This window comes from Lissotriton vulgaris, chromosome 9, assembly GCF_964263255.1.
Source record: "Lissotriton vulgaris chromosome 9, aLisVul1.2, whole genome shotgun sequence".
NCBI lineage: Eukaryota > Metazoa > Chordata > Amphibia > Caudata > Salamandridae > Lissotriton > Lissotriton vulgaris.
The window spans coordinates 644,959,602-644,982,937 of NC_141697.1; positions in this window are offsets into that span (position 1 = coordinate 644,959,602).

Sequence of the window (23,336 nt, forward strand, 5' to 3'; positions counted from 1 at the left end):
GATGACATCCGAGCGCTGCTCGACAACGGAAAAACAGCGGCCCTCATCCTCCTCGACCTCTCCGCGGCCTTCGACACTGTCTGCCATCGTACCCTAGTACAACGCCTCAGCAACGTCGGAGTCCAGGAGAAGGCACTAGAGTGGATCATCTCCTTCCTCGCCGGACGGACACAGAGAGTCCGCCTCCCTTCGTTCAGATTTGAAGCCACGACGGAAGTCCTTATCCTGGGATCCTCACCCGCTGCTTGGGACGACTCCTGGTGGCCCCCCGCCCCAGGCAGCGCACCCAAACCAACAGACCACGCACGCAACCTGGGCTTCATCCTGGACTCCTCCCTCTCCATGACCAGACAAGTCAACGCCGTCTCCTCGTCGTGCTTCAACATCCTGCGCATGCTACGTAAGATCTTCCGGTGGATCCCCACCGAGACCAGGAAGACGGTCACCCAGGCCCTCGTCACCAGCCGTCTGGAGTACGGCAACACCGTCTATGCCGGAACCACCGCCAAACTCCAGAAGAGACTCCAGCGGATCCAGAACGCCTCAGCACGACTCATCCTGGACATCCCCCGTCACAGCCACATCTCCGGACACCTGAGAGATCTGCATTGGCTCCCGGTCAACAAGAGAATCACCTTCCGTCTCCTCACCCACGCACACAAAGCCCTACACAGCCAAGGCCCAGGATACCTCAACAGCCGCCTCAACTTCTACGCTCCCAAACGTCAGCTTCGATCGACCAGCCACGCCCTCGCCGCCGTCCCCCACATCCGTAGAGCCACCACAGGGGGACGGTCCTTCTCCTACCTCGCCGCCAAGACATGGAACTCCCTCCCCACCCACCTCCGCCTGACCCAGGACCACCTCGCCTTCAGGAAGCAACTCAAGACCTGGTTGTTCGAGCAGTAGCAGATCCCCCCCCCCCCAGCGCCTTGAGACCCTCTGGGTAAGTAGTGCGCTATATAAATGCAATGATTGATTGATTGATTGAGAGGTGATTGCGTGGGTGAAGGGAAACTTGTCTGTTAATTTGCAATGCATTGAAAATGTTGTACATGCCGAGTTAACTGTCTTTTAACCTTCCATTCTTTCACATTTCCCTCAAGCCATCAAAGTTCATTATGTGAGCTTTTACTGAGGTGCTGACAAAAGAGGCCACAATAACTCAATTACAGTTGCAGCTGGTAAAGCAGGGGGATTCACGGTTGTGAGTTGGCAATGCCCTGTTACTAGCTAGTGAGTATAATAGTAATTGTCAATAAGCAAGGAATTATGTGACTTACCTGCTGCCCCTTCTCCCCCTCCAACTAACTCTCTTTCTGCAGACGCACTTGAGCCGGTGTCACTGGTGCTCTGTGTGGCTAAAATAAAACATTATACATATTTTAAATGCCACTTATGCCTCCCCTTAATTTGTACAATCAAAAAAATACAACTGCAATACATCACTACAGTTCGGTTAGCACTGCAGTATCTTCTAACAAAAATATCACTCTGGGCGTTTGGTTAGTTCACAATGTTAGACAAGACAGGTAGGGAAGCCAACCAAAACCTTTTGTAATAGTGGGGCAGAGCTATAACCTAAGATTAAGATGACTCATAGTAATTGAAGCACAGTGAAGTGGTGGAATAATGGTCAATGAAAGACATATCTCATTAACTCAACTGTTACAGCATGAGCAGGAAAATGAAAGCCTTCTCAACAAACGTACATGGTGAATATTATTTATATTACTATCTTCCTTGGGCCTGCAGACTCTTCACTGTAGACAGTACAGTACCAAAAATGTGCTCTTAATCTTACAGTACCACATGATATATAGGAGAGAGGGAAAGATTATTACCAACAAAGCAGAAGATATGTGAACCAGAGACAAGTATAGATCGGAAAAAGTCAGCTATTAAGAAAAACATGTAATAAGGTAAAAAAGAAAATGCAAGGATAACAGGAATAAAACAAAATTGAATAGGGAAGTTGGACAAACTGAAGACAGTATGAAAAAATAAGCAAGGCAAAATTTTAAAGTAACATATTGGGCAGAAGAAAAAGAGCTAATTCACTATGCTTTGCATGAGTGGGTTTGTATCCCTTCCTCGTCACCAGGTGATAAGAGGACGGCAGGTAAGGATGTTAGAGCAGCTTTATTTCTCACCAGCAACACCAGCCTCCAGTCAGCAACCCCTGTCCTGGAACACAGCACCAACATTATAATACCCCAAGATTCTACCGTAAGCCCACAACAATCATAAAACTCAACATTAGGGAAATTATAATGATAAATAATGGGATTTACTGGGGTTAGCATAGCCTTCTGCAGCAGCGCTGGTGGTCAGTGTCTCCTGTGGTCGGTTCTGTCTCCGCAACGTCCCTTTTCTTTCCCTTGGGTGCTGATGTAAGAAATGAAGAAGATAAAAAAATAGATTAGTGATTCAGTTAATCTCCACAAAATTATTATGACAGGCAAACAGAGTCACATTTGACTTCTCTAAAACAGTTTGTCTACAGTCCTTGTTTTGAGTCTATTGATTATCGTTGAGTTGCCAATACTAATCCTAAAATCCCTATTACTAATTTCCTTAACAAAAACTACATTTGAAACTAATGCATTGCTGTGAATGATCTTTGATTCTATTCTCATTTCTCAACTCCCTTGATGGACCAACTCACTCTCCCTTTTTTGCAAGGCATAGATGCATACTATACTTCGCTGTAAAATAGCTTAGAACTGTACGAGCTACACCAACAAAGCCAAAGAGTACGATAACTCACTGATATCATTGATTCACTATGGAGACAGGAGGACAGAAGAGTCTACAATGGCTTCTTAATTAATCAGCCAAAGCAAGCGTCAATTAGCCAAAGCGAGCGTCAATTATTAGTACAATTAGGTAGCACTGAGCACCGTCCTAGCAGAATCTAGATCACGCATTAATAATATTCTTAACTTAAACTAAACATAACTTACCTCTGACTGTGTGCTGCTTTTCGGAAAGCAATATAAGCACTACAGAACATAAACACAACAAATAATTAATCGTCACTGAGCCATGGAATCTAAACACCGAATAGGTAGAGCAGGTCCTTCTCCTGGTCAAGAATATCCGCCCAGTGGTATGTCAGCTGCTGGACGGTGCACCAAACCTGGCTTGCACCCCGCATGCGCCATGCACCCTCCCCCAATCCAGTGGATGCTCCCGCAGGGGAAATCCACTGACATGCCTCTTGCCTGCTGCCAGTATGAAGTGGAGATGCAGCTACACAAAAATAATCTAGTTCTGCCACATCCTCCTCCTCACTAAAGATTGCTCCAGGCTGCACACCTGGGTGGCGCTCTTGCCTGCAAGAGGGGAGACCCTGCTCTGTCATGGAGCTGGGTGGGGGTAAAGATTAGAAAAGAAACAGGAAAGGGAAGGAAAGGAAAGAAGAAATATGCAAGTAAGGGGAAAAATAAACAAAATACAAAAAGTCACAAAAAACAGGATTTTATTTCTTTTAAATGTAAAATACAAAGACACAAAAACACACACTAATACAATAAATAAAAATACGGATAGATTAATTAGGAGGGCAAAGGATTACAAAGATTACAGAGAGATCGAAAATTAGACCCAGCACCATAAACAGAGTAGGAAACAAAATGGCGTGCCTATGTAAACCGTGTGGTGCCGTTCAAGTGTGATTTGGAATGCAAGGACATACTCAGCATTGTGTTTGATGAAAAATGCGACACGAACTGGCACGCTGGAAAATTCTGCGCATCCACGGAACTCCAAGTAGTACAGTGGAGTTTTTTAGCCACTCTGCAGGTTTCCACATAGCGCAACTCTGCTGAGGCCTACATGTAAGTCACCCCTAGGGTAGGCCCTATATAGCTCATAGGGCAGAGTGCGGTGTATTGCAAAAGTTGAACATGTACTTTTAACTTTTAGTTGTCCTGGTATTGAAAAACTCTTCCATTTATTTTTTACTACTACAAGACCTACCTCTCCTGCAAGATAACATTGGGTTACCTTATTACATTTAATAAGTGACAACTTTCAATTTGGAGCAGATAGGAAGGTCGTTTTTGCTGTCTATAACAATGTAATTTACAACCCAGTTTATAGTAAAGTCAGATTTTAAGTCACAATTTTGAAAACGCCACTGTCAAAAAATTGCATTTTCCTGTCCCACCCATTTGGTGCCTGCAGCCTCTATCCTGGCTCACATGACTAGGTGTAGCTGGGAGTTCGATTTTGTGTATTGCTCCCAGACAGTGAGGCAAGGAGGAATAGGTGTTGGCAGGAAGGTCCATCTCTGACATGATGAGGGGGAGATGCTGTCACCTACCACATTTACACATCACCAAGGCTCGGTCTGAGCACTCTCATAAAGGGATGTGACACTGTGCTTTTGTGACACCAGACAAACAGAGGACAGGGCAGTGAGGCAGGACATTCCAAACACCTCTGGGGGTGAAAATCTCCATAACGTTATCCTACTTCAGAGTTGTCACCAGGTTTACCAGCTATAAATATTAGAACCTCAGACCCAACTCTATAGTGCACCGCTGGATCTGTGGAAGACACAGAAGGACTGCTGTGCTGCTTTGCAAAATGAACCATTGTTCTTCTGCCCTGCTGCCTGAGTGAGAAGGAGCGGACCTGATTCTTGAAACCAGGACCACCAAAGTGGATCCAAGGTCTAGTTGGTAGGCCTCCAATCAGAGCCTCAAGGACATAAAAGGCTCCCACCATCTTGAACCAGCAGCTGGACTCTAGCTATTGTGAGTCTTGCCCTCCTAAAGGTTACCACTGCTGTCCTGGACATGTGGAAGTTTGCCTGAATGTGCTCTGCCAGCCTAGCAGTGGTCCTACTAGCAGAACCTACGCAGCACAACACAATTTATTGCAGCTCTGCTTTGGAACTGCTGGATTGTGACACATCACACATGCCAAAACTCAAATCGCAGCCTGCAGTCTCCTCGAACCCACCTTTGCGCTATGTATCCTCGTCGCAAGTCTTCTCATCACAAGCCCCTCGTTGACAGCAGCCTAGACCAGGATGCAGAACTCAGCAATGCAGCACCGCAGCTTCTTCAGAACCGCCGCTGTGTACTGCATCATGTATTTTGGCCTTCTCATCGCAAGTCCCTGGTTGATGACATCCTCAGTGATGACACAGGACTCCACATGGCAGCACCACAGCTTCCTCTGAACAGCCACTGCCCAACGCATCCTCCACGCGGCATCTGGCAATGCTCTGTATTCCAGGGTTTAAGGTACTTTGTTCAGTGGGCCTAACTAGGTTCCTGCATCCAGCCTGCACTTTATCGTGGTCAGCCTGAACTTGTCACTTTGTCCCAGTCTGGTTCAACCAGATAACTACAGTTGGTGTTTTGTGCTCTACTAAAATAGCGCTATCCTCCACAATAGAGGGGCGTTCCCCCATTCACACTCGAAACAAATGTATCGTCGAATTTGTAAACATTGAAAATAATTGTGTTCCTTGAAATGATCAAATCAAACTTTATTCATAGGTTTTTTCAAAAACCTTTCTTTTCTTTGTGCTAAACTCATACTCCAAACAATAAGAATGCAATTCTTTTGTAACCATTATGTACCTGGTTGCCCAATGCATTTCGGGCCACAGCTCTTTGTCAGGGGTAAAACGTCTGTGAATGTTCAAGAAACATACGCTTAATCAGTCATTCCACAAGGTCTACTGTCAGTTAAATCACTGAACAAAAATGTGGTGAATGTGGCTAAATGATTACATGCTGCATGCTCTAATAAAGTGACAAGCTTAAAAACAGTGATGGATTTGAAAAACACGTTGTGCGAAGATTGTAATTACTGTTCCCATTGTTTTTACAGTGTCAGTGAGTTCTTAATGTAAGAAGATGGTGAAATACAGAAGAAAAAGCTGTCAGGATAACAAGTGATGTAACGTCTCAGGATTGTAAATATACGGTGATCAGTGAAAATAAGGTCTAAGTCAATTGCACATCAAAATGAGGGTGCACTTACCCGGTACATACGTAAGGTGTATGATCAGGAATGCACAAATGGTGAGCAAACTGTGAAATCAAAAATCGAATGTTATCTGGGTATAAACGCGATTTGTAATCAGTGTATTGGCAAGATAAAAGCACATAAATCTTACTTGGGAATGTGGGGCGCAAGGAGTCCCAAACACGCAATGACGCACAGTTATGTGAATCTGTGAGATGTAAACAAAGGTTCAGTACAATGCCCTGACCCCATCTTATACACACTGATTCTCAACAATCGTTATAAGAGCTTCTTACCAATTTATTGCGTGTCAAAAGAGCTCAAAGAAGTGCATACTCAGATGCTGATCCTGAGGGGTTTAGACGTTGTGAAATCCGGCACCATGATATGGTGTATCATACGTCATGGGGACATATGAAAATAGAAAAGTTTAAACCCATAGGCAAACATTGAAAAGTAACGCTAGCAACAATGGCACTAGAATAAAGTTTTTAAAAAAAATTAAGGCGCATGTTGTAGAAATGTTCAAAGTCATGGCGGTGAATGATTATGAATTTCGGAGCAAATACTGACAAAAATAGAACAGGGTCACCCCCTGTGCTTGAATTTATTGATACACACCTCTGCACTCTTTTCATATTGCTCACTGGTGGGTGATATTCTTTTGAGACAAAGTAACTGCAAATATGGCAGATGTTTTTTTAATGATGGTTGATGAAATTAATGGAAATGTTTAAAGCTATGTGCTTTAAACTGTAACCACGGAGTGGTGAAAAAAAAGAAAATATGACGGGTAAAGTCGAGTCAATGAATATAAGCAAAGGGGTGTGTGTACTTGTCTAAAAGATGACAAGTTCGTGTATGATGAAACATGTAGAGTAGAATATCAATTATGTCATGTTTTGTTCATGTCAATCTAAAATAATGTCACCAAAAGAATGCATATCAAAGGTTAGCTAGCCCGCATGTCAAAATTCAAATGACTGTACAATGAGCAATAAGAAAAAAAGTTAAAATATGGAACAACAAAATGTATAATAGGAATCTCATACATATTACATATATCTCAAACAAAGCAACTTAATTCAAGTTTTTCATTCAGTCCTTTGGGGCTGGTGGTATTCAAGTAGTATAGCCAATGTGTTTCACGGTGCAGAAGATTTTTAGTTTTGTCACAGCCCTGTACCGCTGTAATTTGTTCTAAGACACAAAAACGTAGTTGGTTGATGTTGTGTTTAAACTTATTGAGGTGAACTGCAACTTGTAAATTTTGGTTTCCTGTATGAATGTTGCTTTTGTGTTCATTCATTGGAATCCTTACTTTTTGTGCGGTTTTCCCAGCATACGCCAGTCCACAAGGGCATTTCAAGAAATATATTACGTTTTCGCTGTTACAAGTAGCGGTAACTTTCAATTTGATTGGAATCCCTGTTTGAGGGTGTCTGGTGGTGTCACCTTTTATGATAGCGTTACAATTGCTGCAGTTGAGGTTTGGTAACTTGCCTTTGAATTTTCCAAAATCATTTTTTGGGGTCTTAAGTAATTGTTGTTAGTTGCTGGTTCGTTGATATGCGAATCTCGGTGTTGGTTCAAAAATTCAGTTGAAATCTGTCTCTTTTTTTAGCATCGGACAATATTTTAAAATTATTTTCTTTATCCGATGACTCTCTGTTGAATATTTGGATACAAATACCATCCTGTTGGTTTCATTTTCAATCCTTGTGGGTCGTAGTAATTCATCTCTTGTTTTCATTTCTGCTTTTACTCTTGCTTCCTGTATTACAGGTATGGGATACCCCCTGTGCTTGAATTTATTGATACACACCTCTGCACTCTTTTCATATTGCTCACTGGTGGGTGATATTCTTTTGAGACAAAGTAACTGCAAATATGGCAGATGTTTTTTTAATGATGGTTGATGAAATTAATGGAAATGTTGAAGATTGTTCCGATCAGTCGGCTTCGTGTATACCTCAGTTGTTAGCTGTTCATTGGAATTCATGATACATGTGTCCAAAAAGTGCTGGTTGACGCTGTGAATTAGATTCTCTGATTGACTTTATTAACATTTTCTATTGCCTCCAATAGGGTGTGTTCAGGTCCATCCCATAGAACTAATATGTTGTCAATGTATCGCTTGTATGTAATCAGGTGTTTCCGCCATATTTCCACGTTTAGGATGTTGTCGAGTTTGAATCGATACATAAACAAATTAGCATATGTGGGGGCGACATAATTGCCCATTGAAGTGCCCAATGCTTGTATATAGTATTTGTTTTGCCACATGAAGTAAGAATGGTAGAGGGTGAAATACAAAAATTCCATGAGGAATATTTTCAATGAGTCGTCTTTATCACTAGTGACCAAAAAAGATTCTACTGTTGCGATTCCCAAGTTGTGCGGGATAAAAGCATACAAAGATTTTACGTCAATTGTGCATAGGATGGTGCGGTCTGTAATCATTGTTTTAAAAGCCTCTAATATGTTGAGAAAGTTTGTTGAGTCCTTAAAATAGGTCATGTTTTGAACTAATGGTTGTATGGCTGAGATACCCGCCACCCCCTCTCAACACAATCCCCAAGGATGGGAAACCGGAAACGTTCTGAACTTTTGGAAGACGGGAGGGAGTGACCCTCCCGGCCGTATTTATTAAAATATGAAACAAAAGTAAAACGTTAAAATAACAGTTTCATATTAATGTACAATTTCATTTCCACATTTGCGATGTTTGGCTAACCTTAACATATACTCTAATACAGAGGTTCTCCTAGCCGAACTAACATCCTACAAAACTTTACTTTAAATTGAAATTGTACATCCTAACGTTTAAGGGCCAACGGCAAGGTCGTAACCGGTGTCAAGATCCCTAAACCAGACATATCCCCCTCACTTGTGAGGGGCGACCGCACAGAGGCGTACCTCAAGTGCATTTACCAATTTCCCTTGACTTGACGGGGGCCCCAATAAACTCGACGCCATTTAAAGGTCGTCCGAGGACTCGTGTGAGGTATCTAGAAGGTAGCGTAGACCCCCTCCCAAACCCCACACAACTTACCACATCTGCCGTCGCAGATGTCCTGGCCCCGGGAAATTCCCCAGGAGGGGGCTGTAGCCCCTCCTACCCAGGAAGGGGCCTTGACCGCCTTTCCTTTCCTTTCGGCGGCCCATCCTTAGAAGGGACCGCCTCCCCGTTGAGGGGCCAATGGCCCCCTCCCTCGAGCGCTCCCATCCGTAATGGGTGACGCCCACCCCTAGGGATCTTCCAATTACTGCTCACCGATCATGACCTTACCGCCCGACCAAAATAAATACGACATTCTAACTAAATTACTAAATGACTAAATTACTAAAGACAGTAACAATTATGACTTATAAAAGGCATGATTACTGGTCAACACTAGTGCATAATTACTTTATTTGCAAAAAACATACTACAATTTATTCATTCTTTATTGCATATTTAAAAGGTATCACGATGATCATCACAACCTGTAAAAATTAGAGTTATCACATCAAACTTTATTCAAAACCACTTGCTGTCCTCAGGGGCTGGTGGGTGGGTCAAAATTGGCTCTTCGTTCCGTCTCGAGCTCACGTGCAGCGAGGAGGTGCAGCTTCAGAGCACAGGAACAAGAGGATGCTTTCTTGGCTTGTGGCTCCTTTTATCCGTCTTCAGGGCGGGCGTAAACCCGCCCCTGCCTGCCCCGAAGGGCGTGGCCGGCCGCGTCAGTGTCTAGGCCAGCCCACTCCAGGGCGGGAAAGGGCGCGCCCCGGCTACGCCGCTTCGGGCATACCAGCCGAGGCTCGCCTCCCGCCCAAGATGGCTTCCCGGGGGGATCGTGGTACTCCGCCATACGTTCGGGGGGACCGAATGGTCGCCCCTTTCCATATGGCTGAGATACCCGCCACCCCCTCTCAACACAATCCCCAAGGATGGGAAACCGGAAACGTTCTGAACTTTTGGAAGACGGGAGGGAGTGACCCTCCCGGCCGTATTTATTAAAATATGAAACAAAATTAAAACGTTAAAATAACAGTTTCATATTAATGTACAATTTCATTTCCACATTTGCGATGTTTGGCTAACCTTAACATATACTCTAATACAGAGGTTCTCCTAGCCGAACTAACATCCTACAAAACTTTACTTTAAATTGAAATTGTACATCCTAACGTTTAAGGGCCAACGGCAAGGTCGTAACCGGTGTCAAGATCCCTAAACCAGACATATCCCCCTCACTTGTGAGGGGCGACCGCACAGAGGCGTACCTCAAGTGCATTTACCAATTTCCCTTGACTTGACGGGGGCCCCAATAAACTCGACGCCATTTAAAGGTCGTCCGAGGACTCGTGTGAGGTATCTAGAAGGTAGCGTAGACCCCCTCCCAAACCCCACACAACTTACCACATCTGCCGTCGCAGATGTCCTGGCCCCGGGAAATTCCCCAGGAGGGGGCTGTAGCCCCTCCTACCCAGGAAGGGGCCTTGACCGCCTTTCCTTTCCTTTCGGCGGCCCATCCTTAGAAGGGACCGCCTCCCCGTTGAGGGGCCAATGGCCACCTCCCTCGAGCGCTCCCATCCGTAATGGGTGACGCCCACCCCTAGGGATCTTCCAATTACTGCTCACCGATCATGACCTTACCGCCACAGGCCGGATAGTTGACCGGCTATCCGGACCCCCCACAACACTCCTGCCTAAAGGTCATGTCATAAAGTCCTTAGCCAAGCTATCAGATCTCCAATGAGTAACTCGTTCCCCACCCGGGACAAATGAACACCATCCCCCAAATACATACTGTCCCCTTTAATACAACCATGCGAAATAGAATGCAGTGTACTTGAACGGAACAATCTACTCATTTTATTATTAATTTTCCTTACTGAATGATTCAGAGCGGGAACCGAAAGAGCCCCCCGCCACACTTTCCGTGGGATCATATGGGACCATGCAATCGTGCACCCTGGAACTCTCCTCGCTAACCAACTTACCGTGGAAAGCATTGCCTCAAGAAGAAGTCGTCTACCAGTGGTCACCACATCATTGCCCCCAAGATGTACTATGACTATAGACGGCGGTGACCTCGTCCGCCCTAACAAACCCTCAAAAAATGATCGAAACTGGTCAATACAGAGCCCGCCCTTTCCGTAGAAGGACACACTGTACCCGTATTCCCCAGCCACGTGAAACATGTCACCTGCTTTGAATACGTCCGTGGCACGCCTCACATATGAGTGGCCCACGACCCACACCTCCTTTTTCACAGCCGGTGATGTCTGACCGCTGGCCCGGTGTTTGGTCGACTGCACAGTCCGCCCCGCCTCGTAGGCTTGCGCAACTGAAAACCAAACAAAAACAAGAAGCGTGAGTACATCATTACAGCTTCACAACATGTGCAACCGCACATACCTTTTATAACAATTCGAGGACCAACGCCCCACACGTTTAACTTGTTCGACATTCAGACCCCTGGCTGTAGCCTCTGTAGCAGCCCCTATCCGAAAGGAATGGGTCCCAAACTCGCCGGGGTTCAGGCCCGCGGCAGAAATCGACATCGCAAGCACCCGCTGAAACTGAAACCTCGTCAGTGGGGTGGCGTCAGCGTGTCTCAACAAGGTCCCCCCCCATGATGCCACCCTTTGCGCTAAATATTCCTCCACGCAACTCACCGGGCACATGGAAGACCCGGGAATCCTTCGTATGATTATGCAGTCCCCCATTGCACCCTGATCGGTCTTGGACCTCACAAACGAGACAGTCATTGTCTCCCCCCTGACCTGAACGTGCTCTCGGCACAGTCCCCCCATGGTATCCTGCTTGTTCTTTGCCACTAGTTCGCTTACCCGCATAGCCCCATGGAATGCTAGCACAAAAGCGGCTCTGAATAACCTTGTTTCATACAGGGATGAACATGTTGCAGGGAGTACAGATAACAACAGAGCTAACCTATCCAGACCTATCGGGCGCCTTGCATCTACTTTGCGACCCTCAAGGCGTTGCCACCCCCGTAGCGCTTTCTGCACAACGAAAGACGCGGTCGGGTCCTGAATCCCATGGGCCCTTGCCATAAAGGAAATGGCGGCCTGATGCCTCTGGGCCGTAGCCACTGATTTGCCTGCCTGATGTAACGACAGCAGAAAATCTACAACTAGTTCTTCCTGGCCCCAAAGCTCTCCCCTAGCAGCCCCCACAAAGGCCCAATATGATCGGAACGCCCCTTCATATGCCTTCCTCGTCCTGGGTGCTAAACTCTCTCCCACGAGGTTCTGTAGTTCGGGGCACCGAGAGACCAGAGAGCTTCGGGAAAGGGTGCCGCCACCGGGTCCGCTGTGGGCAGAAAACCCCAGAAGGCCTGCATACGAAAACGAGAAAGCGCATCAGCCGCTTTATTCATTACCCCTGGCACATGTTTTGCCTTAAATAGCACGTTCAATTGCATACACAATAACACAATTTCTTTGAGCAATCTCAGAACCCATTTGCATCGTGCTGCCTGGCTATTGATACACTCAACCACGGTCATGTTATCAGACCAAAACACCACAGATTGATCTCTGAACCCCTCAGGCCAAGTTTTCAGGGCCACAAGAATGGGAAAAAGTTCAAGAAAGGCAATGTTACTTGTCAGCCCACACTCACGCCACCATAATGGCCATTTTTGAGCCGACCATCGTGTGCCGAATATGGCACCAAAACCAGTGCTCCCTGCCGAATCTGTCCACAGCCCCAGCTCCTCGGAGGACACCGCCGGTTTGTTCCAGACAATTCGACCATTGAAATCCGCCAGAAATGCCAACCAAATGCGCATGTCCTGACGGACCTCTGCCGACAACCTTGTGCGATGATGACCCTCCTTCAGGCCGACCATGGCCTGAGCGATCGAGCGGGAAAAGGGGCGGGCCATCGGCATGACTCTCAGGGCAAAATTCAGCTGTCCCACCAATTGTTGCAACTGGTGCAGCCTGACCTTGGACTTGCTAATACAAGCTTCCAGTGAAGCCCTGAATCTTATCACCTTCTCTTTAGGTAGTCTAAAACAACCTTCCCCAGAGTCGAGTTCGATCCCCAGGAACTCGAGGCAAGTCGAGGGACCCACAGTCTTACCTGGTGCCAACGGCACACCGAAATGCTTCATTAAAGTACAAAATTCATTCAAAGCCTGTCCACATTCCGGACCCCCGGCCGCCCCCAGAAACAAAAAATCATCGAGATAATGCATGACATGCTGTAAACCAGTCTTCTTTGTGAAGACCCATTGCAGAAAGCAACTGAACTGTTCAAAATATGCACAAGAAATAGAGCAACCCATTGGCATACATCTATCCATGTAAAACTGGCCCTGAAACATGAAACCAAGGAGACGCTGATCGTCTGGGTATACCGGGAGCAACCGGAACGCTGACTCAATATCTGACTTTGCCATCAGCGCCCCGGGCCCTAGGCGATTCAACATGGCTACGGCCTCATCGAAAGATGCGTACCGCACCGAACACACTTCCGGGTCTATTGCATCATTCACGGACAGACCACGTGGGGCTGATAAATTATGTATCAGTCGGAACTCACCCGGGTCCTTCTTAGGGACCACCCCCAAAGGAGAACAAACAAAGTTAGCACACGGTGGCTCGTCAAATGGACCGGCGACTCGACCTCGAGTAACCTCCTTCCTAATTTTTTCTTGTACTATGGTCGTATGTTGCAAGACCGATATTTGATTTTTACACTTTCTTACACCCCGAAAGCCCCCCACTGGGATGCGGAAACCATATGAAAACCCGTTCCTCAACACCCCAGCGGAAGCGTGATCCGGGTATTCGCTGAGCCAAGGAATCATTGCTATGGTATCAACCGGAGTAGGTAAAGGCGCCCCTCGGACTATTTTAGACCTGTTTGGCGCCTCCTCTCCCCCCGTTATCACCCGTTTTGGCTCTGCACATGGACTCCGGATGGGATGGCTGCCCACACCCTCCACATTCGTGACGAAATTTACATGACCCCTGGGGCCTCGTACATTTTCCTCTGTTGAAGTTCCAACAAATCCCCCTTTTACCTGTGTTGCCGTTCGGCCTCGAGTTGTATTCGTTACCTGTACCTGATCGAAAGGGGGTCCCGGCATATTGGCGGGAGGATTCACCCCCGCTACTCCCCACTAATGGTACTTTTAACATACCAGTACTCTCCATTTTTGACCATGAAACAGAATCGTAACAATCCCAAGTTAAGTTTTTATCGTGCTCCTTTGCTTTTCTAAAAATGTTATCGTAACAGAACCACTGATTGCCCCCATATGATACGGAATATTCCATGATCCGTGTCTGATAGATCGGTAATTCGGACAGCAACTCGGGTCTACGTTCGCCCATGATGGAGGTAAAAATTCCCCACGCCTTCCCCCAAGTGCCAATGTTTTCATCAACTTTAAAGGCGGCCATCTTTGCGCGCCAAACACTCGGATGCATGAGCTCCTTTTGGCTCTTAACATGCTCCATCTCATAATGATCAGTAAGCAACGAGAAGATGTTTATATACTCATTTGCCCATATCTTCTCCTTAATAGCCAGAGGGACATGTTGACCCAACTTTTCCCTTCGTGAAGGTGCAGACTCATCCCTTGCAATCGGCAATGGCCGCTTACCTGAACCGGAAGCTGCATCTGCGGCTGGAGCTGTTCCTGTTGGCTTTTCTACTGCCGCAGCCGGCGTGATAACTGGCGATGATGCCTTCACCGCCTCCCTTGTTTCACGCAGTTGCTTCATCAACTCTCGCGCGTCGTCAGCCGTGGCGCCCTCGCTATCTTTACCCAACCACGCTGCTAATTGTGCTGCCAGCTCGGGCGGCATATCCTCCCCGGACACGGGGGTGACCACTACGGGAATCGGATTCCCCTCTGCTGGTACCGGAGTTGGCTCTTCGAGTGGCGCACAGGGAACCGGGATGTCCCCCCCAGCTGCTCCCCTTCTGGGCCTTTTGCCTTTTCCTCCCGGCGCTGCTCCCGCCAAAGGACGTTTCGGTCCCCCTTCTCCGTCTCTATCCGCCACCCGCTTCTTCAAATCGGTTACTTCTTTCATGAGTATCCGCAGCATCTGGCCGGTAGTCATTCGCTTTCCGACCTTCTTAGGCATTCTCCGACAGAGTATCTGTAATACAAAAAGGAAAGATTACCACGCTCAAAATTGGCTCTTCGTTCCGTCTCGAGCTCACGTGCAGCGAGGAGGTGCAGCTTCAGAGCACAGGAACAAGAGGATGCTTTCTTGGCTTGTGGCTCCTTTTATCCGTCTTCAGGGCGGGCGTAAACCCGCCCCTGCCTGCCCCGTAGGGCGTGGCCGGCCGCGTCAGTGTCTAGGCCAGCCCACTCCAGGGCGGGAAAGGGCGCGCCCCGGCTACGCCGCTTCGGGCATACCAGCCGAGGCTCGCCTCCCGCCCAAGATGGCTTCCCGGGGGGATCGTGGTACTCCGCCATACGTTCGGGGGGACCGAATGGTCGCCCCTTTCCATAAGTGCTTGTCCAAATATTTTCCTACTGGATCGTGTATTGAATTCACAGTGGATACAATTGGTCTGAATGGTGGTTGCATAGTGTGCTTGTGGATTTTGGGGATCATGTATAGATAAGGAACTGCAGGATTCCTCTTAAAAAGGTATTCCTTGTCTTCCATGGAGATAGTATCATTGTCTAGGTATTGATCTAGAATATTCAGTAAAACATTTTGAAATTCATTTGTGGGGTCGGAATCGACCGGTGTGTAAGTGTTGGTGTGTCTAACGTGATCTTCGGCATTTTTCAAATAATAAGACTTGTCCAAATTACTATTGCTCCCCCTTTGTCAGCCTGACAAATGGTAATTTCAGCATTAGATGCCATTTGTGTCAAGGCTTGTCGCTCTTTTAGGGTAATGTTTCTAGATCTCGATTTAGGTTGCTTGTAGATATTCTGTATTTCCTTTTTGATGAGTTTCAAATGACGTCCTTATGTTGCTTTCTTTGAGATATATGTAATATGTATGAGAGTCCTATTATACATTTTGTTCCATATTTTAACTTTTTTTCTTATTGCTCATTGTACTGTCATTTGAATTTTGAAATGCAGCTAGATAACCTTTTTAATGCATTTTTTGGGTGACATTATTTTAGATTGACATGACCAAACCATGACATAGTTGATATTCTACTCTACATGATTTCATCTTACATGAACTTGTCATCTTTTAGACAAGGACATACACCCCTTTTCTTATATTCATTGACTCGACTTTCCCCATCGTATTTTTCATTTTTATCAATGCTCCATGGTTGCAGTTTAAAGCACATTGCTTTATGAACTACAAATTCTTCCATTTTCATGTTCATACGTCAGGTGACCATGTTCTATTTTTGTCTGTTTTTGCTCCGAAATTCATAACCATTCACCACCATGACTTTGAACATTTCTACAACATGCGCCTTCATTTTTATTGTTTTTAACTTTATTCTAGTGCCATTGTCACTAGCGTTACTTTTCAGAGATTTCCTACTGGTTAAAACGTTTCTATTTTCATACATCAGGTGACTCCGTGACGTATGAGACACCATATCATGGCGCCTGATTTCACAGCGGCTAAACCTCTCGGGATCAGCGATGAATTGGTAAGACGCTCTTATAACGATTGCTGAGAATCAGTGTGTATAAGATGGGGTCAGGACATTGCCATTGTCAGGTTTACATCTCACAGATTCACATAACTGTGTGTCATTACGTGTTTGGGACTCCTTGCTCTCCACATTCCCAAGTAAGATTTATATGCTTTTATCTTGCCAGTACACGGATTACATATCCCATTTATACCCAGTTAACATTCGATTTTTTGATTTTACATCTTGCTCACCATTTGTGCATTCCTGATCATACACCTTATGTATATACCGGGTAAGTGCACCCTCATTTTGATGTGCACTTGACTTAGACCTTATTTACACTGATCACCGTATATTTACGTTTCTGAGACATTGCATCGCTTGTTATTCTGACAGCTTTTTCTTCTGTATTTCACTATCTTGTTACATTAAGAACTCACTGGCACTGTAAGAACCATGGGCACAGTAATTATGATCTTTGTGCAACATGTTTTTCAAATCCAGCACTGTTTTTTAGCCTTGTCACTTTATTAGAGCATGCAGCATGTAATCATTTAGCCACATTCACCACATTTTTGTACAGTGATTTAACTGATAGTAGACCTTGCGCAATGACTGATTAAGCGTTTGTTTCTTGAACATTCACAGACATTTTACCCCTGATGAAGGGCTGCGGCCCAAAATGCATTGGGTAACCAGGTATATAAGGGTTATATGAGAATTGCATTTTTATTGTTTGGAGTATGAGTTTACCACAAAGATAAGAAAAGACATTTTTGAAAACAACCTTTGAATAAGGTTTGATTTGATAATTTCAAGCAATACAATTATTTTCAACGTTTACAAATTCGGCGATACATTTGTTTCGAGTGTGAATGGGGGACGCCCCTCTATTGTGGAGGATAGCTCTATTTTAGTATTTACATATTGTTTCTCTCAGAAGGATTAACCCACCAGCACCACCTACTTCAATTACAAAATTCGATAATTGGATTAAATCCGAGTGCATTTGACTACATTTTCCTAGTTTAATGTTTTGTGCTCTAGGCACTATTTTCACTTTAAATCTCTCTGGTTCTAAAGATTGATTTTTTGTTTTTTTGATCTCAAATAATTTCTTATATATTACTCAATTTTGCTTAATTGGTGTGGGATTTGTCTTGTCCTGTGTTTTTACTTTATTACTATTTGAAGTGCTGCATAAATACTTCACACATACACATTGCACCTAAAGTAAGCCTGAATGCTTCGTTCCAAGCTACCAGAGGGTTAAGCACAGGTCAATTTGGGGTTTGCTGTGTTTCACCAAGACAGAAATTGTGGTTGCTGCATGAGCAGGTTTACACCCGCTTCAACCAGTAACCCTATTTCCAACATGGAGCAGGCTGACGCTCTGCCGACCGGCACATGGCACTTCAGCCAAATATAAATAGGTTCTGACAATGACAAGTTCGACATCTGCCGATTTTCAGCAAATGCCCCACATCTGCTACACTCTAAGGGGCCTATTTATTGGCATGTGATGCATCAAAGTGAAAAAGCAGGAATGAGCCTTATATGCTGTATACAGCATAGGGTGCATTCCTGTCCTTTCCCCCTATGCTGGCGCCATGTCGGGCCAAAATCAGGCACCCCGTGCACCATAGTGCAAGGGTGCCTGAGTTGTATGCAAGATTATTTTTGTGCCGGAAGTGACACCTTCCTGCACTAAAACAATCCTGGGTTTTTTTTCTATGCAGATTGCAGCACACATAGAAAGAAGAAAAAACAAGAAGAAATAAAGTTGTTTCTCCTATTTGCGCCTTCCCTGGGGAGGCGTAAGGCTTTGGCGCAACCCCCAGGTCTACACTGCCTTGTAAATCTAGAAAAGCATCACAATCCGTGGATTTTGCTTGGGAACAACCACAGCAACGCCCATGGAACACCTCCCTATTGCAGTGTAAGGCAACACAGTGGATGGCACTGTGTTGCCTTATTCCATATCAATGAACCCATTATAAGCCATGCAAAGTGACTTTGTGTAGCCTCATAAATATGATTTGGTGGTTTGATACACTGGAGCATCACAAAAAGTGATGTTACTGCAGCACAAGGGCCTCAAAAATATGAGAGTGAGTGGGTGTTCTGCCTTAAATGATGTTCAGTTTACATGCATGAGTTTTAATATATTTTAAATTGAAGTTCTATTAATATAATATAAGCTGGAAAGATTCAATAATCTATACATGTTATACATTTTCGATCAATTTTCTCAAAAAAGCATGTTTGATGATAATATGCAATCATTACACCTAATTAAAACTAAAGAAATAGTTATTATATTACATTGTGTGATGTCAGTGGCAGCCCCTCCATTAGGGTGGAGGAGCATCACCCTGTGCTGGCAGCACCTCAAAGGTGAAAAATAAAATGGCAATAAAAGGAATTTATTAACATTTTATTTTTCCCATTCCCCAGCCCGAGCCGTGTTTGGGGACAGGACTACTGCTGTTGACTGGCAGCAGGGAAGTGGATTTACCTTAAAAATAAAAAGACAAGAGGCCTTTGAAAAAACAGGAACAAGGAGTATCGACTAAGTAGCTTCTGAAGAAAGTCTCTTGTTGTACAGAAGTTTTGGCTCACCATTTATACTGTTCACGAGGTACAATAAATCAATCTAGCATTCCTGGCCTAGTCATAAACAACAAGTACAACTATCTTATAAGGGGTTCACAGGTGGCCCTCAACCTCAGGGATAACTAGCGTGGGAAAGTGTGTTTGTGTCCAGATGTCCTGCTTGGGGAGTGCAAGATCACTTTTTGTGGTGGGTATGCTGTGTCCTGAGTGTTCTTAACTGCATGTAGGATCTATCGCTGCGGAATTTTGGGATTGCGCGCCTTTGGCGAAATGTATTTTTTCGGGCACAGTTCCTTCAGACCTGTTAGTGGTGCAGCTGCCTCTCTGTGGGATCAATCAGCATTTGCCTTGGGTGCACGTTTGTCTTTGGGCTAAGCGTAACCCCACCTGTGGCCTGTTAATCAGTACACAATCTCTGTGTGAACACTTTGAATAGGAGTAGCCAAAAGTTCCTAGTCTGAGTGCCAGAATTTTTAATTAAGTAACACCAGGGCTTACACACCATGGGAGGAGGACATCTGAGCTTCAAGCATGAGTTGCTGAATGCCAATTCCCGTTTGCCAGGTTCAGGAGCAGAAACGTGGAAGTGATGCATTCTCATAGGAAAAGCTACCTAGAAGCCCATACAGGTAGTTACCCATTGAGTTGCTCATTGACTGCTCTAGAGGTCCATTGGAGGTATCTGTGTGCAAAGAAAAGGTTGCAAAGAGGAGAATGGCTTGAGAAGCTATACAAGAAAATGGCCTAATATAGTCCATTAAAGCATATTCATCGCCAGATCAAATGCTGCTGCCTTGTTACCCTGGTGCCCCTGCAATGTGCTCCAGAGTAAAGCAACTTAGGGTCTGATCACGATCTTGGCTGTCTTTCCACGATGCCGCGGTGGTGGCAGTCCCAAGCACTCAGTCAAAACAACGGTCTCTCGCTCGCCCTATTTCAATGTCACTAATGGCCCAGCGGTGGTGTTTCTGATGGAGGCGGACCTTCGCAGGAGGCAGTCAGCAATTTAAAAATATTTTTTCATATGTGTTGATGCAGGTGTGTACATTTTGACTACCAGTATAAAATGTACACATATGCATGACATGTGAAAAAATACCTTGTACTGGAGCTCGGACCATATGTTCCCAGTCCAGTCAATGGGAGAAAAGTGTCCGCGCCAAGGGGTCATTTTCTTCGGGGTCAAGTTGTTGCTGTGAAGGGTGGCCTGGATGAAGGGGTCCACATTGGAGACTGAAGGGAAAAGAAGGAAATGTGTGAGTTTGCACCACATTTCCTTTGATTCTACCTACTCGAAGCAGGCAATCTCCCCGCCGTAGTCGGCTCAACGGAAAGGTACTTCATAATCTGGACAGTGGGAACCTTGTCTGTACCGCCCTCTGACAGCTGCTTTTCCCCATGCTAGTGTCAAGGCAGGCGGCGTATGGCTGGCAGAGTCAGTGGGACTCTGGCTATCTAAGAAATTGTCAGACATCCCAACCTACAACTACATTTCAGTGTGTTAGGAGGGTGCGTGGCCTTGGAGGGGCAGAGCCTCATGCAAAGAGCTAACTAAGAGGCACTCTACCCTCTACAAGTCAACCCACACCCCTGCCCATCAAAAGGGGGTCACTGAGGCCCCTAAATTGATATTGGCTGCTCACAACCCTGCAAATTATTATTAAAGCATTTATAATGCATGCAGCTACTTGAAGAGGTTTTCCGGTGCAAGGCAGAAGTTGGGGAGATATTAGAAAGTTAGTCTACATAGTGAGTTGGTAGAGCAAGGTCTCTCAGAGAAGCTGGAAGGGAATTCCAAAGCTGAGGGCCCAAACAGGTAAAGGATCGACCTTTCTACCATCGGTTTTATTGGCGAACAACAATGATTTTTATTGGTAGTTTTATGATGTTGCAATGGTTTTAAGTAACTATGCAAAATAAATAAACTTGAAACTATATTGCAAATCTTTGACTGATGCCAGAATTCCGTCTTTGGTGATGCACCCCTCAAGGACTGTACTATCTAACTAGAGAGCTCCAGCAAGGATATGGTTGCCTGGCAAATACTAACCTTCTGCCTCTCCAGCTCCTTGAGCATAGGTGATCATAGAATCTTCTGGCGGTCTCCGTCTCATCACGTTCATTGAACAGGCTATGTCCCTGCTGTTCTTTTAAGTTGCCTGCATAGACATTTGTCTCATTCTAGCCTTGAGCCTAAACACAAATATTTTGCTGTATTCAGTGAACGCAAATTCTTCAGACCCATAATCACAATAGTTTTATGAGGGACTTTCCTGGAGCACAGTTGTATGTGGGAAATCATAAACTACTGCAGCATCTTGAAAGTTTTTTTTTCAGAAATAAAAATTAGAAACTAGTGCAAATATAGCAGATAGTTATAATCTTCACATGAGGTGAGAGTGGAGGGATAGTGCCAGGGCCCCTCTCATAGTATTGTACCTAAATACAAATGTAAATGTTAGACATAGCTTTATAGCAAGCAAACTAGGAAGGTGAGACATGCACACTATCAATGCCCCTTAACCTGGATGATTGGTAAAACCTTTTTCGCTGATGTGGAAAGGATATGTTAGCTCTTCCTGAATGGCTTGCTCCTGATGCTTAGTGACTACAGCAGTACAATTGATGAAGATAGAGACAGGCATCTGAAATGTTTGTGGCAAAACATATGTAAGATGTCCCATGCAAGGCGGTTAACGACTCCGACCTGGTGGTGTGAGAGCAGGCTGCCGCCCCACCGCCTTGCTCCCAAATCGCCAAACAGGACCGCCGCCCGCCCTTCAGATTACGAGTAGTTTCGTGGTCTGGTGGGAGGGTGGCGTGGAAGCCCTGTGGCAGTGCAATACAAAGGCTCATATGTGAGCCTTAGAACTGCACCGCTGAGGACCCACCAATGCACGATCCTGCACGGCCCCATTTGATTTCTCACTGCCAGCAATTTCAAAGTAGGAGAACCACCATGGGAACACTGGCAGTGAGGAAACTCGTAATATGCTTGTTAGTGCCACATCATCTCCATCAAGCATATTACACACTCAAGACCACTGCGCCACCACCAGTGATTGCGGATCCCTGGCGGTTGCGGCTGTTTTCTGGAGGTCAAACCACTCGTCTCGTAATGCAACAGTCCCTGACCACCACCGCACCTCTTCCGCGAGTTTGGTAGTCCCATGGAAGGTCAAACTCGTATTTAGGCCCTTATAAACTAAATGGGTCATTAAAAGTGGTGGTGAAACAATCATTTTGGCATGATCGGAACTCCACTAATTTCCAGCAAGACTTCCACTGAATGAGAGCCAAAGGCATGAAGAGAGGAAATAATTGTCTTTCTATTTGGCTACACATGGGATATATACTAAGTTGGACTGTACGTTTAACTCCAGGTAACACTGTTACTGTGGGAGATGTACTACACCTGGACAGAGTGCTTTTGTACCATTCACCACTGATGCAATATGTTGAAAGGAATGAGAGCATGGCTATGACTCCAATATGGAAAAATCGAGCACACATTTTTCAGGAAATCTGTACATCAATGTTGGAATTCTTTTAAATAAATGGGATCCCATGAAGGTGGTAATCCAAATTATTTGTATTGGGAAATCATGTGCAATAAGAAAAGACCAAATTGACAGTGGCTGCAGGACCAGAGGATAGGATTGCTAATGTTGAAAGTTATGCATCCAATGGCAGAATGACGTTGTTTCTGAGCTCTGAAGGAAAGGTGATGCTCTCTGAGTTCACTGAACCATTGAAATATGTGACTGAATACGCTGCAGACAGGGGTTGCAAACTCTGAGGGATATGTGTCAGTGGACCTGGTAACAAAGGCACTGCCTTCAAAGAAATCACTAACAGACCTAATACAAGGGTGGTGGGATCCGCCCGCCATTGTCACTACAAAGACTCCTGTCATATCATGATGGCTGGGGGGTCCGCGGCGGACGGAAAGACCGTTCGCCGCTTTCTTGGTTTAATATGGTGGCGGTGTCTGGAAGACCGCCATCCATATTACGATGCAGGCTGTGACCAGCCTTTTCATGGCTGCATTGCCTCCATGAAAAGGCTGGCGGTTCCTGCTGTTGGGGGCCTGTTGCGGGCCCCCAGGGTGTTGGGA